At 45.9% G+C, this 16396-nt stretch overlaps 1 long non-coding RNA gene across 8 annotated transcripts; it reads left to right on the top strand.

Moving 5' to 3' along the window:
• The first annotated feature begins 4474 nt into the window (after positions 1–4474).
• Positions 4475–15521, top strand: LOC311523600. 8 transcript variants are annotated; one of them, XR_014712381.1, is made up of 9 exons: positions 4838–5008; positions 5228–5273; positions 5740–5929; positions 6670–6752; positions 8087–10081; positions 10479–10633; positions 12313–12421; positions 12718–13746; positions 14942–15521. It is a non-coding gene; the product is annotated as an uncharacterized lncRNA (long non-coding RNA). The 8 variants fall into 8 exon arrangements; XR_014712384.1 differs by lacking the exon at positions 10479–10633 and having other exon boundaries at positions 4843–5008; positions 8087–9181; positions 9963–10081; XR_014712385.1 differs by lacking the exon at positions 10479–10633 and having other exon boundaries at positions 4847–5008; positions 8087–8537; positions 9963–10081.
• Positions 15522–16396: the final 875 nt, after the last annotated feature.

The raw sequence follows: 16396 nt of genomic DNA, 5'->3' as shown, positions 1-16396 counted from the left end.
AGGAAATTTTTTTTCACCAGACAAAAGACTGTATTTTATATCTATATATACACACATATACACAGTATAAGTTTTAAACAAATAATTTAATACTGTACACAGCAATGATGATTGTAAAGCTTGGTTGAGGTGGTGACGTCAGAGGGTGGAAGAGGGTGGGATATTTCCTAGGAAATGCCTTACTGCTAAATGATGAACTAGCTAGCACTTGGCTGAGCCCTCCATGGCTAACACATTGTTGTTAATGTAGCCTCACACTCTACAAGGCAGCATGAATGGAGGGAGGGGAGACAGCATGGCAGAGAGAGACAGAGACACTGTGAGTGTGAGAGAGAGATGCGCATTGCCCCTTTAAGTATGCTGACTCTAAGTACATTGCCTTTTTAAGTAGATCAGCAAGTTGAGACAACAGCTGCTGCCAGCAAACTCCCTCCGTCCTGAGCTCTGTCCTGTTGCCCCCACACCCGACTCTATGGAAATGGGGTAAAGGAACGGGGGGGGAGGGGGATACCCTGACATTCCCCTTGCACAGCAAGCAGGAGGCTCCCGGGAGCAGCTCCAAGGCAGAGGGCAGGAGCAGCACAGGGCAGTACAGGGAGGGACGGCTGAACTGCCTGGCAATTGATAGCCTGCTGGGCAGCTGCCACACAGGGAACTTAGGGGAGCGGGGAGCTGATGGGGGGCTGCCGGTCCACCCTGGTTCCAAGCCCCCACCAGCTAGCCTCAACGGGCTGCTCTTTCTGCAAGCAGTGGACAAAACAGTCGGCTGCCAAACAACGTTATAAGGGAGCACTGTGCAACTTTAAAAGAGCATGTTCCCTAATTGGTCAGCAAGGTAACAACGAAACAACATTAACCGGGAAGACTTTAAGTGAGGCATTACTGTATTGAACAGAACCAGACCCAGAACTGATCCCTGCAGGATCCCACTCATTACGTCCTTCCTGTGAACCACTGATAAGTAGTCTGGGAACGGTTTTCTAACCAGTTTTGCACACACCTTACAGTAGCTCCATCTAGGTTGTATTTCCCTAGTTTGTGAGGAGGTCATGCGAGACAGTATAAAAAGCTTTACTAAAGTAAAAATATACCACATCTACCACTTCCCCACTATCTACAAGGCTTGTTACCCTGTCAAAGAGAGCTATCAGGTTGGTTTGACACAATTTGTTTTTGACAAATCCATGCTGACTATCATTTATCACTTTATTTTCTTCAAGATGTTTGCAAATTGATTGCTTAATTATTTGTTCCATTATCTTTCCAGGTACAGAAGTTAAGCTGACTGGTCTGTAATTACCCAGGTTGTCTGTATTTCCCTTTTTATAGATGGGCACTATATTTGCCCTTTTCCAGTCTTTTGGAATCTCTCCAGTCTTCCATGACTTTCCAGAGATAATCACTATTGGCTCAGATATCTCCTCAATCAGCTCCTTGAGTATTCTAGGGTGTATTTCATCAGGCCCTGGTGACTTGAAGACATCTAATTTGTCTAAGTAATTTTTAACTTGTTCTTTCCCTGTTTTAGTCTCTTCTGATCCTACCTCATTTTCACTGGTATTCACTATGTTAGATGTCCAGTCACCACCAACCTTCTTGGTGAAAATGGAAACAAAAGTCATTAAGCACCTCTGCCATTTCCACATTTTCTGTTTTTATTTCCCACCTCCCCATTGAGTAACGGGCCAACCCTGTCCTTGATCGTCCTCTTGCTTCTAATGTATTTGTAGAATGTTTGCTTGTTACCCTTTACGTCTCTAGTTAGTTCAGTCTCATTTTGTGCCTTGGCCTTTCTAATTTTGTGCCCACATACTTGTGTTATTTGTTTATATTCATCCTTTGTCATTTGACCTAGTTTACACTTTTTGTAGGACACTTTTTTGATTTTTAGATCATTGAAGATCTCTTGGTTAAGCCAGGGTGGTCTCTTCCCATACTTCCTATCTTTCGCAGTGGGATAGTTTGCTCTTGTGCCCTTAATAATGTCTCTTTGAAAAACTGCCAGCAGTCTTCAATTGTTTTTCCCCTTAGACTTGCTTCCCATGGGATCTTACCTACCAATGCCATGAGTTTGCTAAAGTCTGCCTTCTTGAAATCCATTGTCTTTATTTTGCTGTTCTCCATCCTACCATTCCTTAGAATCTTGAACTCTACCATTTCATGATCACTTTCACCCAAGCTGCCTTCCACTTTCAAATTCTCAACCAGTTCCTCCCTATTTGTCAAAATCAAATCTAGAACAGCCTCTCCACTAGGCGCTTTCTCCATCTTCTGAAATAAAAAATGATCTCCAATACATTCCAAGAACTTGTAGGGTAATCTGTGCCCTGCTGTGTTATTTTCCCAACAGAAATCTGAGTAGTTGAAGTCCCCCATCACCACCAAGTCCTGTGCTTTGGATGATTTTGTTAGTTGTTTAAAAAAGCCTGTTGTTTACCCTATGTCAAAGCCGTATATCCACGGTGGTGTTAAAATCCCCAGCCACAGCCAGGCATTCATGAGGATCCAAAGCACTGGACGCCTGCCAATAGAAGCGCACCTGCTCCAGGCCCTGTATCAGGGCATAGATGTTGATCAGATTGAGAATCAGCCCCTCCACACACACCTGGAGGTGCAGCAGGCATCCAGGCATGACTTTGGCAACCCCCTAGCACCTTGGAGCATAGATCTATGGAGAACAGGGTGGCCACTCTGCTTAAGAGCATGGTGGGGTGGCTGAAATATACTGTCTCCCCACTGCAGATGCCTGCTGGCTTCGGCGGCCAGATTGATGAGAGTCTCCTGCAGGAAGATCACAGAGTACCCCTCTGCCTGAAGGAAGGAGTGCACCTGTCACCTGCAGTCACTCTACATCCCCTGATGTTCATGGAGGCAAAGGTGGTGTGGGCCTCATTGGGGAGGCAGAGGATCCTCAGGGCCAGGAGTGCTAGCTGCAATCTGTGGCCCAGCCTGAAAACATTCAGGGAATGGAGGAGCGGTAGGCTGCGGTGTCCTGCTTCATGGTGCCCTTGCCAGTGCTTTTGTTTTCTTGCTGAGGGAGATGATATGTGTACGCCAGCAGTTACAAGTTACCACACAAGTATATTTATTCTTAGTGCAAAAGTTTTACGGAGAAGATATATAAAGAGCAATAAATGGATTTACATAAACACTAAACATACCAGAAATAGTGCATTTTCCATGTGGGCCATTGGTAAGCCTTCCAAACCTTCAGCAAGGGGTGGGGCCCCAAGGCCAAAAGTTCTCTTTGCCAAATCTAAAAAATGACCCTGAGTCTACTTTAACCCAGCCTTTTATACCAAATGTCTTATTGTGTCTCCCTGCCTCCTGAAAACAGGAAAAACCTTCCCACTGCCTATTATCCAAGAGGTCAAGCTTCAAAGCTAACCTTGGGGTTCTGCATTAATTGCATCCATGTGGTACAAAGAGCTATGGATATTCCACAGCTCATACTGTCTGGCCCATCGCAGTAGAATGGCTCTTTGATGTTTTTTTTCATGCTTTCAATGTAAAATACAATCTAGTCCCCAAAGATACTGTTGGGGACACTGGGGCATGGCCACTAGGTAACTCGAGGGAATGGAAGACCATGAGTGTCGATGAAGCCCCCTCACACTAGGCCCAAGTGTCCTTGGTGCCCTCCCCCTCCCCGCCTGAAGGCACTCGCAGCAGCTCTGTGTACTAGGCCCAAGTGTCCTTGGCCCCCCCCCGCCTGGAGGCACTTGCAGCAGTTATGCTGAAGATCTGCAACAATATGTTGCAGAGTCAGACTGCCTGAAACTAAGCAAGGCCAAACAGGGCACATATGGAAGAACAGTGCTGAATAAAGCAGCTTTATGTATGGTTTAAGAAATGATACAGAGCACAAGGGCACTAGCTGGGAACTGGATTGGCTGGCTATATGGATACTTAGGGCAGCTTGCTATTGGATAAGTATGCTGGGAAAAAGGATGTATAAAAGCCTGTGTAACTTCCTGCTCTGTGTGCAGGATTTGAGATTCTATTCTCCCTGTACCTTTTTGCACCTGCAAATAAACTTTTCTGCTTCTCCACCCCGTTGTGATTATTGGGTGTAGCACACCGGGTAGCGAACAAACTCCAGCTGTTGTTTAGCCTCTCGGCACTGGGTGCTGGCAACAATACCATATGTGGTTGCAGTATCTGTCTAGGGTTGCCAGGCATCCGGCTTTCAACTGGAACGCCCGATTGAAAAGGGACCCTGGTGGCTCTGGTCAGCACCGCCGACTGGGCCATTAAAAGTCCAGTCAGCAGTGCAGTAGGGGCCTGGGGCTTAGACAGGCTCCCTGCCTTCCCTGGCTACGCACTGCCCACGGAAGTGATGGCCAGGTCCCTGCAGCCCCTAGGTGCTGGAGTGGCCAGGGACTGGGAGGCTCTGCGTGCTGCCCTTGCCCCCGCCCCCAGGGCCAGCTCTGCAGCTGCATTGGCCAGGAACCATGACTTATGGGAGCTGTGGAGGGGGGCACCTGCAAATGCGAAGGCAGCACACATCGCACAGAGCCGCTTGGCCACCCATGCGCCTAGAAGCTGCAAGGACCTGGAGGCTGCTTCCTTGGAGCTGCGGTAAGTGCTGCTCGGATCCCGCATCCCCAGCACCTGCCCCAGCCCGGAGTCCCCTCCCGTATCCCAAACCCCTCATCTCTGGCCCCACCCCCGAGCCCACCCCCCCAGCCGGATCCCATATGCCCTCCCGCACCCTAACCCTCTGCCCCAGCCCAGTGAAAGTGAGTGATGGTGGGGAAGAGTGAGCGATGGAGGGAGGGGCATGGAGAGACTGGGAGGGGCATGGAGAGACTGGGAGGTGAGTCTGGGAGAAGGGGCGGGGCAGAGCTGTTTGGTTTTGTGTGATTGGAACGTTGGCAACCCAAAACGTGTCAGCGCTAGCTCTGGGGGAAACGGTGTCCGCGACACGCACACATACACGCACTCAGGAACAATCCTATGGAGCTGTGAATTCAGTGCCGGAGGAGTGGTGCGGTTGACGTGTATGGTGAGTGTGGCCGTAGGGAAGGGCTGGGCTGATGCGGGCACGGTCACAAGGATGTTGATTCCAGAGGCTGTGGGGGGAAGGTTTTAGTCCAGTAATGGCTGCAGCCAGGGTAGCCAATAGGTGCCAAATCTGCACCGCCAGATGCTTTTAAAAGGACCTTGAAATCTTTGTGTTTACTAATTATTATCAATATTTTTTTTTAATTATTTTCTCTGGAAGCTGGACCTTGACCATAAACAATTGACTTGACTATGCCCGGCCTGAGGTGAGTGGGCTGGTGTTTTGGAGCTGGTTCCAGGGGGAAGGGTTTGGGTGACGCACACAGCGATCAGGACTGTGTGTTCTGCAGGGGAAGGGTTTAGCTGAGGCACACTGCAAGCCGGGCTATGAATCAGGGGAAGGGTGTGAGTGATGCACGGGGTGGTCAGGGTTGTTGGTTCCGGAGAAGGGGGCCGGGTCGCTCCGATGTCATCGTGCTGCGCGCGAAGGGCCGGTTCTGGTATGTCCGCGCTCGGCGGAGGGTGCGGGCGGAGCCGGGCTCGGCGGGGCTGCGGCTGTTTCGGTCTGAGCGCCCGCTGCTTTCAGCCCTGCCCCGGGCGGGGCGCCGATCGAGCTGTTCCACCCCCCGCTAGGGCCGCCCTGCTGGCGCCCCGGGCCGGTTGTGCTGGCTGCTCCCGAGCCGCGCGGTCCTGTCCTGATACGCTCTGGCGCTTTCCCCCGTTTTCTTGCAGCTGTAATAGCCGGGCCGGCAGGGAGACTCTCCGTGCCAAAGGAGAGGTCTGCAGGAGGAAGTTGTTAGAAAACAGGCTTCATAATGGAAACCGTGTTGCAGTTTCAACCTTGTTCTTGCTGTCAGCTAGCGTAACTGGAGAAGTAATGACACGGTTCCGAAGATGCCGAAGTATTTCCAATTTGATTTCGGTACATAAAACGCTTTTGCAATGTTTTGTTTTTTAATACCTCTTAACAGAAAGTTGCACTGTGCCAGTGTCGTATATTTTTTTAGTGGTTTTAATCACCATTTGGGATGGGGTGTGACTTAGACTGTACTAAGCCTGAAGGTGAGTAAGGACTGAGCTAAAGGGCTCCATATCTTGTAGCCCAAATGGTGAGGCTTCCATTGGCATCACACACTTTTTTCTGTTTGTTTAAAACCAAAAATGTCGGACGTTTCAGAAAAAATTGTAAAGAGAACATTAATATTCCATGGTTTAAACACCTAACATTCAAGATATGCTCATTATGGCTACTCCTGTAATCCTAACTCTGCCCCTTGTGTGTGTGCGTTTCAATATAAGTTTTAATTACATGATATTATGTAATAAAGTTGACATGGTTGTAGAAAAATGTTGTCTATTTTGGGGAGATGTACATTACATGAGGCAGCACTTGTTTTTTCCTGATCCTCAGAGGTTTCAGGCAGTCTGTCTCTTAGGACTTCTGTTCTGGGAAAGTGCATCTGTTTGAGTTAATCAGCAGTTAGACAGTAGTGACATTTTGGGCAGGATTTTCCCCAGCCACATGGGTGAATTGAGTGTGTGAATCCTTGGTTGTAAGCAAGATGGGGTCACAATATTTAATATTACCAATTCAAAAATTATAGATGCACAAACTTATTATGGCGTCATCTTGTCTTTATTTCTACTTTATTTCTCTCCTAGACTGGCCTTTGGGGATGTTGAAGAAAAATTTAATGTTGTTCAACATTGTGCAAGCTGTACAAGAGAAAAATGGAGAATTTGATGTAAGATTTATCTTTCTGCTTCTGCATCGTGGTCTATGAGATTAGGAGTGTGTCACTGTATCGTGGCTACCACTGGCAAGTGAAAAAATTCCTGGTCTACAACAGTGTTAAATTAAGCCAAATGCTTATTTTATTAGACTCCTCTAAATCTAATGTGAATTAGAAGCACAATGCTTAACATGTGCATAGTGCTTCCCATCTTTAAGATATTGAACAAATATTAAGTCTCACAACCTCTTTAAAGTTAGTACTACAGCTATGTCTTATTCTCATATTTGCAGGTGGGAAACTGAAGCAAAGAGATGCAGTGACTTGCTCAAGGTCACTCACTGAGATTATGTTTACACTATGGAGATTGCACGGACATAGCTGTGGCGCTGTAGCTATGCTGGCATAATCCCATAGTGTAGATGCAGCCTATACTGATGAAAGGGGTTTGTCTGTTGTCATAAGAATACCACCTCCCCAAGCAACAATATGTGCATCTTCACTGGGGTTTAGGTTGGAGTAACTATGGCATTCAGAGGTGTGGATTTTTCACAGCCTTAATTTTAAGTGTAGACCGGGCCTTAGTTAGTGGCAGAGCCAGAAATAGAACCCAGGAGTTCTGGCCTTTGGCTCCCACTCTCATTCTATATTAATCGTAATGTAGAACTTGGATTACTTTACCAAAATTGATTTTTGGTTTCTGAGTGGCAGTTCATACAAAGGTAACTATTTTTCATAAAACCCAGCCATTTCTGAGTAAAAGTGGATGAAAGGAAGGGTGTCTTTACTTGTAAACATTTTGTAAGTTATATTTTTTTTTTAAAAGTGAGTTAAATAACAAGTGTTGTTACCTGTCACTTCATTTACAACCCCAAGCACTTAAGAGTGAAAAAATTAATAGCTGCAAGATACTGTAAATCTTGCTCCTACACATATGAGAAAATAAATATTTATTTTCAAATAGAAATGCATATTTCATTATAACACATCAACTTGAAGTCTGGTTTGTTTTATTAATGCTTTTTAAAAATATTTTGATAAGTACTTTCTTCAGATTCCCTTAAATGGGAAAACTTGTGTTCTTTATCAGTTGGCATCAGTATTTTTGGGTGAAGTGTTTCTAATTTTTGTTTCTTGAGAATGATGTATGTTGCTTAATAGGAAAAGTGTGTTCTGTGTTTGTACAGTGCCTAGCCCAATAAGGTCCTGGTCCATGTCAGGGGCTCCTAGCTGTTACAGGATTACAAATAAGTAATAAAACAGTATTGATTTATAATAAAATTAAGAATGTATATGGACTTGCATTTGAGACTGATTAACGTGTTACTGATGCCTTTGTTTTTCAGACATGTTTATATTTTGAGACTGGTGATGAAAGAATATTGATTTTTGCGTTGGAGCCAAGGTAGCTGTGATATGTTGCAATAGACATTTATCATATTTAATAAACACGTTACTCTCAAGTGGGAGTGTAAAATGGGATAATCTCTAGACTAGTAAATATTGTTTTGAAGAGCTTTAGTGTAGTAAGTGATATAACAGGTATGTACAGTGTTGTCACTTTTTGTACCTTTTACTGCTTTTTTTAATGAGATTTTGTTTTTGCATGTTTTAACATCTTCCAGTTTTTTATTTTTCTTGTAGTAAATTAACATAATTTTTAAATAAATGGGAAGGAGAAACATGGGACTCAGTGGCCTTTTTTACTAATTCTGAAAGATGCTGTGAAAAAAGCGAACCAAACACCTTCACCATCTCATGACTCTGTCTTGAGCAACTGCAATTCAGTGACCTACTGTGAGTTAAACAGTGTTAGTAGGAGTCTATTACACTTGCCTAAAACTACTGTTGCTGTGGAATATAATCCAAATTTTGAGCTGAATATGAACCATTATAGGATCAAATTAATTCATTGTTTACTTTATATCCAACCATAAATTCCCAAGTGGATTTTCTTTCAGGCTGCATCCTATCCATAAATCCCATTCATTGCCATACTGGCTAAAGCCCAACTCACCTGCATTCAAAGTAATTTTTTGCAGTTCCTTACGCTTTTTTAAGTCAGCTGATAATTGACAGACTGCTACAAAATCTCCTCTAGGGCATGGGAGGTTTCGTGGCTTTTGTATTTTGAATCTTGCAACTGTGGGCCTGGTTAGCCATGAAAGTCACTCAATGTATTTTGTGTTCAGGCGGGAATTATCATGGCAAGGTCTGAGTTAGTTTGCTGTGAATAGCTGCTTATATATTTTCTGACCTCTTGTTATGTTCTCGTGCTTCCTTGCCCTGGCTAAGGGTGGCTAGTCAACAGATCATGTCTGGATTTTGCCTGCATTTGGTGGGCATTACCAGTCAGTGGCTGAACTCTTTGCAGAGGTGGTGGAAGAAGTAAACAAGTGTCTTTTGAAAGAAATTACCAGAGTCCGCACCTACAGTTGCAGGTAGGGTTATAGCACATCAGTGGAAGAATGCAACCTCAACTGCCTTGAAAGGGAACAGGTCACATTTAAACCTAAGCATAGGCAAACTTCTCCCTCTCTTTTTTTTTTTTCCTTCTTGGCATCCCACATGGTAGATAAAGATTCCCAACCAGCAGATAGGGAACAGGACAAAAGTAAAACCTGTGACCACTTAAATGGCCACTTGAACATGCTAATTTTTCGTGTTACAGCAAGTGCAGAGAGCTGATTTTGTTGAAGGACAGTGACAATAGACAGGAATGTTTATTGTCTTCAACTGATAAAGACCAGAGGGGCTTCATATAATCCAGGAGGCTTTCCTCTCTGTTTGGGGTACTGAGATAGGAAGGAAAGCTTAAAAGTGTGTGCTGTAACATGTGTAAATCTTTTTGGTCAGTGTCCACAAACATGGATGCTCAGTGACCAGTTTCTGCTGAATTGATTATGGAAGGGTGCATTGTGGTGGTTTTCTGCCTGGCGGATCTGTGACAGTGTCAGAGCGGCCTCAACCTACCACAAAGAGTATAAAGGAGAAGGACAGTCATGAAAACTTTTCCAGAACTTTCAGTTTTCAGTTATTCTGCCAGTTCCTACAAGGCGGACCTGCCTCATAAGTTTAAGTCTGTAGAGACAGGTGATCATCTGTCTCACATGATGACAAGCAGTACTGAGGGGTGTACAAACCCCCGTGATGGATTTATTGTCTTACCTAGGAGAATAGTATGGTTTGTGTCTTTTTTCTTATTGTGTCTCCCATCTCCAGGTGATTCCTGTACCACTCACTCTTGTGCTACTGAAGATATTAAAGAGTCCTTTATTGTACAAGCGCAAGAACAACGGATCGAATTACTAGAAATCTCAGAGCATTTGGATATCACGCAAGTATGAAACAAGATTTTCACTTCTCATTTATTTAACCTTAATCCTTTCTGGTTTGTCATTTCATCGAAAAGTATCCTTTACATGACCAGAGTTAAGCTGTAGGCAGTTGTTGTAATAGAAGATACTGTAGGCCTGATTTTTTCAGAGGTGCTGAGTACTTAGTTATCCAGGTGAAGACATTGTGCCCTGCAAGTGCCCTGCATCTCTGAACATTAAGCCCTGTATCAGTAATTGCTGTAGGTAGATGGTTTGGTGTAGCATTTAGTTAAACATTGCTTGTATAACCTCCTATTCCTTTTATTTAAATAAAACCCCTGAGTTTCCCAAAGGTAAGTGCAGTTTTTTCAGCGTTTTTCTTAACGATTTAATTTATAAAAACACCCTTTATGTTTTGTAGATTAGTCACCTCTCTGCTATACAGTGTCTGTAAGTAAAGCTCAGAAGCCAGGGGGAGTCAGAAATGTCTGAGGTGAGGGGATATAAGAAATAAGTCTTCATCTGGTGTTCCAGTCATGTGCACACGGTCAGCTGAATTTGTTCGTGGAAGAACAGGTACAGCTCCATTTGCTCCAGTGGAATAGTAGTAGTGTATGCCAGCTGACTGGCTTTTTGGTGCACTTGCCTGGGTAGAGTTTAGAAAGCTCTTGGCCTTCTTGTTTGATCAATGACTAATAACTAGCAGCAGTGTAGCTTGTTGTGTCCTTTGGACCCATTACTCCTTGGAAATCACATCTGCAGCAGAAGTGAGACACAAGCCAAAAATTAAGTCCCTGCTTTTTCTTTTAACTTGGACACACCCTGGTTTATCTTTATGCAAGCTGCCTGGTCAGCACTACACAGAGAAGCCTGACTTCAAGCAAAGCTGAGGCTTTTCTCACTCTGACTCGGAGAAAGCTCCTGTGAGGAAATGGGAACATAAATACTTAACTTTGTAAAGGACCTAGATGCCATGAATAAAACCAGACTCGCTTTTCAAGGTGAATATTAACATCCCTTCAGTACAGGAAGGGCCAGATCTTACCTCATGATCCTGAAGAGTTGACTGGCTAGCATCTCGGCAATGGCACAGATGTGTTTGTATTACTATTTAAAGGAATGCAAGTGTTTAATATACCCTCTGTGCATTGGGAAGTAAAAGGGCTTGATTTTCAGCAGGTGGGGATGTGCAAATTATGTTTATATGTTGAAACCAAACTAAAATAATTAAAGATGCTGCATCCTGGGCTGTGTAAAACTCCACTAAACTGAGACAAAAACAGCATTAGCCAGACCAACTGCCTTGCTGTGGACAAAACCAGACATCAGCATGAGATGAACTTCCTCTCTCCTTGCATCCTGCAGATCCCCTAACACCACAACTTCTTTACAAACTCCGCATTCTCCAAATGCTTTTCACCATGTACTAATGGTGAGCATATTCAGACAGTTTCAGTCAAGAAAATGAATTTCTCAGTTGAGGGCCCTGTCCTACCAGCAGCATCCTCTCTAGTAAACCAAGGAGGCTGTACTCTGAGCACTTCCATTGATCTTGTGTCAGCAGCTCAAAAGGGCAAAGGCTTCTCAGGCAGGCAAGCCTCAGGCCATCTAGAGCTTTACAGGCCAAAACAGACACCTGAAACTCCACCCAGCGGCCAATAAGCAGCTGGTGTAGATCACAGAACACTGGTGGTAGGAGCTCCTGGCAAGTTACCCTAGTTATTCTGAAGCAACTTTAGTTTCCAAATAGATTTAAGGTACTATAGCCCCACGTTGCACTAGTGAATGATGAAGGCCTGCATGACAGAGGCCACCCAAATTGGGTTTGACACACATGCAGAGTAAGCTAGCTGCCTGTCTTGCTGTGTGCATGCAGAAAGTGGGGTGTGCATGCAATGCATTCATGTGCATATGTGCCTAGGAATGTACTGAAAAACAGGTCCAGTGAGTTGGTAACAAATTTCAGACATGCGAAGTCTTCCCTTCAGTGTTTTATAAATTCATCATCAGTATCATCAAATGTGCACAATATACTGAGGGCCATTGCGCAGCTGGAGTGACCATAGAATCATAGAACTGGAAGGGACCTTGAGAGGTCATCTAGTAGTCCAATCCCCTGCACTCAAGGCAGGACTAAGTATTATTAGACCATCCCTGAGAAGTGTTTGTCCAACCTGCTCTTAAAAATCCCCAATGATGGAGATACCGACAACCTCACTAGGCAATTTATTCCGAGTGCTTAATCATTCTGACAGGAAGTTTTGGATGATGGCATCGTACCAGACATCGCAGAATGAAGTTCCCAGATATGGCTCAATTCCGAGAATCCATGAATCTCTGGGGCAGTCCTGCAGGTGATGTCAGGTAGGTGTCAAGGTGCATCAGTGAAGAGTTTGAGAGCACAATGAGCTGGGGTGTTTTTGGTCCTCTTGGCAACATGGCCAAAGAGCAAGCAATTGGAGGAAGACCAAATCTCGCTCGAAGTTGAACCATTTTATGCACAGCATTTGATGCTGACAGCGCATATAGAATGCCTCTAGCTGCTCCAAGTCTGCTTGTAGTAGGGTCCAGGTTTCTGACCCATACAGCAGTGCAGGCAGTACACAGGTTTGTTAGATCTTGAACTTTGTCTTAATGCAGAAATATTTTTGCATTCATAGGCAAGACATAGACTTCATTCAAGAGGCAGTGAGACCTATTCTTCAGTGGATGTCCAGTTTGTTGCGACCATTTGAACTCGTCCCCACCTGCACCAGGGTTTCTGGTAGCCCAGCTCTGAGGCCTGGTCTACACTACAGAGTTTTTGTTTGCAAGGCAGCTTATGTTGACCTAATTCTGTAAGCATCTACACTAAAATGTTGCTCCCACCGATGTAACTCACCCTCTCCACTGACTTAGTAACTCCACCTTCACGAGAGGCATAGTGCTTAGGTCAACATAGTTTAGCTGACACAATATCAGTGACACTGCGTTACTTATGTCTACATTAGTGGCTTCCAGGAGGTGACCCATGATGCCCCATCGTAACTGCTCTCGTCACCTTTTAGAACTCCACTGCCTGGCAGTCAGATGCGCATGTACATGCCCCTCCCCCTTTAAAGCCCCACAAATTTTAAATTCTGTTTCATGTTTGGTTGGTGTGGAGAGCTCACATAGCAACTGCCCAGCTGACCATGCTGGCTCCACGCAGCAGACGTGCTCTTGCCTGGAGTGCACAGCAGGTGGTGGCTCTCCTCGGTCTGTGGGGAGAAGAGGCGATGCAGGCACAGCTCTGATCCATCCGTAGAAACGTTGACATCTATGACCAGATCACTTGGGGCATGGGGGAGAAGGGCTACAAAAGGGACGTGCAGCAGCGCCGTGTAAAAATCAAGGAGCTGCAGGAGGCGTACCAGAAGGCAAGGGAGGCAAACTGTCACTCTGGTGCGGAACCGCAGACATGCTGCTTCTACAAGGAGCTGCAAGCCTTCCTTGGCGGAGACACCACCACCAAGAGCCCCGTGGATACTTCGGAGGAGCTAAAATCAGAGGCCCCTGCAGTCACGACAAGCAGGAGGAGTTTTGGAGGACAGGTGAATGGGGGAATCCAGTGGCACAGTGAGCCAGGACCTCTTTCTGACTGCTGGAGCAGTTGAGCAAGTCCCTACTGTCCAGTACCGGCGAGCCTGATGCAGGGGTTGGAACCTCTGGTAAGTATGCTGTTTTGTTTTGATGTTGCAGGGACATGTGTTCATTTACTCTTTTTTAATCAGGCAAGAAGAGAGAGCAACTCTGCCTCTACTGGTTATTTCACTCTGTGCCTCTCATTCCCCTATTCAGCTAGGCAAAGGGGGCCCTGTGGAACAGTCTATTTATGTGCACCGGGATGTCCTGGGAATCTTCCATAGAGATTTCAAGAAAACTTTCCTGGAGGTAGTCTGCAGTCTTTGAAGGTTTCTGGGGAGGACTGCTTTATTTGTTCCACTGCAGTAGGACACTTTCTCACACCAGTGAGCAGTTACATCAGCAGGCACCAATGCAGCACACAGGCTAGCAGGATACGGATCCAGTCTCCAGCCAGACTTGTTCAGGAGTTGTTCCCTTTCAGCCTCTATTACCCTTGGGAGTGAGATACCAGCTAAAATTACCACCACCTGTAGAAAATGGTGCTAGTATTCCGTTCAGTTGCCCTATCAACATATACTGATGCCCGTGTGCTCACCCCTATTATTGTCCCAAATCATCCCTTTCCTACCCCGGGCCATAATCATGGCTAAGGCTATGTTTCAGTCATGGGTATTTTTAGTAAAAGTCATGGAGGGGCGGTCCGGGGGGTACCACAGGAGGTGGCTTGGGGCAGGGGTGAGGGGGAGTTGGTGGGGCTAGCAGGGTCTTCCAACCTTGCTCCACATCTCTGCAGCTCCTAGGTGGCGGAGGCAGGGGTTCTGCTGCTCCCCCACAAGCACCAACTGCCGCAGTTCCCATTGGTTGGGAACTGCAGCCAGTGGGAGGTGCGGGGGCGGGGCCTGCAGCTCCCCCTACCCCTCTGCTGCCTAGGAGCTTCAGGGTGGCCATGTCAGTGGGAGCTAGGGAGCCCCCGCACCCCGAGGTAAGTTCCCCTCCCCCCTGCACTCCCCCTGCCCCTAGCCCTGAGACCCCACCCACACACCCAAACTGCTGCTGCTGGCCCAGGGGCTGCCCAGCTTGGGCAGTCCCTGAGCCAGGACCAGCCGCTGCAGAAGTCATGGAGGTCACAGAAAGTGACGGAATCTGTGACCTCCGTGACAGACTCACAGCCTTAATCATGGATGAATACCAAGGGAGCATGTAGTGATCCACACAAGTTACAAGCAAGGAGAGTGAAAACACTTAAAATAGTACCTCTATGCACTGTGCTTTTTGCAGCTGGAAATTTGGCCTTGAGGCTCCGTTCATCCACACCACTGGAACAGCTCAGATGATGAGAAGAAAGGGGATGAGGGATGACATGTTCCAAGAGATTCTGCAAGCCTCTGGTGTTGCACATCGAGCAGAGGGCTTGGAGAAGCACCCTTGTGGACAGAATGGAAAGAGATAGTGCAGAGAGGAGTGACACATGCAGCAGGTCACGATAGCGCTTCTCAAGCTCCAGACAGACATGCTGGAGATTCTTATAGACCTTCAGGTCCAAGTAACCCTTGCTTGCCTCCCGCTGCAGTCTGTTGATAACTGCATTCTGGGACCTCCCTACACTCCCGGCCTCTACATTCCACATATATTTCTGGGCCATTGCAGTACCCCTACCACTCCACCCCGAGGGAGAGTACACGCAATCCGAGCTGAATATACACTGACCTATGAGAGACATGGTTGGTATATTTGTGTTTGAAATGAGAATGACTGTTCTTTCTCCTTCAAAGGTTCTTTTCCCTGTATTTATATAGTTTCATTCAGTTACAGTTATTTTTGTTTGCATGAGTTTGGAATAAAAGTCTATTTACGGAAACTTAGTTCATCTTTAATAGTTCACAACATATGGTAGCTGGGGCTGACATTCAACGATAATAGCAGTTGGTGCATTTGCAATGTGTTATTACCACACACACAGCACTCATAAGGTTCAAAGCGGAGTGCTAAAAAACAATGCCAAGTAGAGTACACTACACCAACACTCACTACTGTGGCTCACTTTTGAAATGGTCTTTCAAAGCCTCTCTGAGCTGTAATGCTCCCCGTCGATCTCTTCTTACAGCCCTGGTATCTAGCTGCTCAAAATCAGCCACCAGATGTTCTACCTCCATATTCCACCCTTGCAGAAGCTTTCCCCTTTTGCTTCACAGGTATTATGAAGCATGCAGCAGACAGCTATAGGCCTGGGGATATTTTTTTAATGAAAGTCCAATCCCATGAGTAGACAGCCCTAGCACTGATTCAAATGACCAAAGGCACCTTCAACAGTTATTCTGCACCTACTGAGCCTGTAGTTGAAGCACTTCTTGCTGCTGTCAAGGTGGCTAATGTAAGGTTTCATGAGCCATGGGAACGGGTAGGCTGGGTCTCTAAGGATCACTATTGGCATTTCCATATCCCCAATGGTAATCCACTGCTCTGGAAAGGAAGTCCCTGCTTGCATCTTTCTGAACATCTTTATCTGTTTTTAAAGATGTGTGTGTCATGCAACTTCCCTGATCAGGCCGCGTTGTTGTTGGTGAAATGTCCCTGGTGATCCATCAATGCTTGCAATACCATAGAAAAGTAGCCATTTCTGTTGATTGTACTCCTTGGCAAGGTGGTCTGGTGCCAAAATAGGGATATGCATGCCAGCTATTGCCCCCATTGGAATTTGGGAACCCTATTGCTGCAGAACCATTCAGAAGGTCC

Source organism: Lepidochelys olivacea, assembly GCF_965140295.1.
Source record: "Lepidochelys olivacea isolate rLepOli2 genome assembly, chromosome: 7".
Taxonomy (NCBI): domain Eukaryota; kingdom Metazoa; phylum Chordata; order Testudines; family Cheloniidae; genus Lepidochelys; species Lepidochelys olivacea.
This window is presented reverse-complemented; position numbering and strand designations above follow the sequence as displayed.